The sequence below is a fragment of the Mirounga leonina genome, unplaced genomic scaffold, assembly GCF_011800145.1.
Source record: "Mirounga leonina isolate KUSES-001 unplaced genomic scaffold, KU_Mleo_1.0 Mir_129, whole genome shotgun sequence".
Taxonomy (NCBI): Eukaryota; Metazoa; Chordata; class Mammalia; order Carnivora; family Phocidae; genus Mirounga; species Mirounga leonina.
This window is the reverse complement of record NW_023270323.1, coordinates 80,842,493-80,843,997: the sequence shown is the minus strand read 5'-3', so window position 1 is coordinate 80,843,997 and position 1,505 is coordinate 80,842,493.

The following is a 1,505-nucleotide window of genomic DNA, read 5'->3' as shown; positions in this document are numbered from 1 at the left end:
CAGGGTAGAGCCCTGCCTTTGACGTGGGCCAATCAGGGCCATTTCTGGAGCAGGGCCTGTCCTTCCTGGTTCCTGACACTGACCTGGGGCCTCTTTTCTCCCACCTTCACTGACTTGGTCCTCCCTGGCCCCTGCCGTCCTTGGCCCCTGCCCTCCCTGTCCCCTGCCCTCCTCGGCCCCTGCCCTTCCCAGCCCCTGTCCTTCCCTGGCCCCTGGCCCCTGCCCTCCCCGGCCCCTGCCCTCCCCGGCCCCTGCCCTCCCCGGCCCCTGCCCTCCCCGGCCCCTGTCCTTCCCTGGCCCCTGTCCTTCCCTGGCCCCTGCCCTCTGCCCTCCCCGGCCCCTGCCCTCCCCGGCCCCTCCCCTCCCCAGCCCCTGCCCTCCCCGGCCCCCGCTCTCCTAGGGGCAGCCACACACAGCACACACAGGAGTGGCTGGAAGGGGCCTGGGCTCCGAGGACTTGATGGCATCTACTCTGCTTTGCACTGGGCACTGCTTACGTACAGGGGCTTCCGGCCCTCCTGACACCCCTGCTCTGCGCCTCCTTCATGTCCGCTGTCTCTCTAAAGTGACCGGGCAGTTGAGCAAGGTGGAAGAAATGGGCTCTGGGCCGTCCGGGGAGCCTGGAATCACGGCCAGGCTCCAGAACTGGGCCCAACTGGCCTGAGTCAGAGACGGGACACGGCCCTGGCCAGGGGATTGGTTAGTGCACGTGACCTGGGCCCCCTCGGGTGCAGCAAGAGGCCAAGAGGGTCCGATCAGGTCCCACTGCGTCAGGGGGCCAGCGCAAGAGGGGCTACTGGGTCCCAAGGTCTGCCTCCAGCAGGCCCCCAGGGAGGACATGGCGGGGAGAGAGGACTTCGCAGTTCATGGTTTAGGGCAATCCCTCCTTTCCTCCCCGGTCTCCAACTGGGGCCCCAGGCGGGGCTCTCCGTACTGGTTGGACCCCAACTCCCCCAGGTTCAGCCATCGCAAGAGGACATGGCCCAGCCTCCACCTGGCCTTGGTCTCTTGGGCCAAGACCTGCCCTCTACCCTCTCCCTCCCAGTACAAAATATGTAAATCCCATGTACTTGTGATCGACATGATAAACCCACTCCCTCATCTTCTGGGGAGGTGACGGATGGGCCCTGGAAGTGCTGAGGCTCCCTCTGCACTCAGGGAATCAAAGTGAGTTTTATTTAAAACACCTGCAGAGCCTTCCCCAAAGGACAGGTGGTCCTCATCCTTGGGGGCAGGACTGGTTTCTGGGAAAGGGGCAGCTCCTTGGCCAAAGATCCCCTGCGTCTTCTCCCTCCAGAAGCAGAGGCCCCGGCTACTCTGTCTTCCAGAAAGCCTGGCCAGGATGGCTGCCCTGCTGGCCAGCACACCCTCAGCTGTGGGGGCTGGTGCTGCCCCACAACAGGGCCTCCAGAGGCCCCAAGAGTGTTAGCTGAGCAGGGGGGACAGGGTGTGCTGCCTGACTCGGGGACTGACGATGGGGACGGACTCGGGGACTGACGATGGGG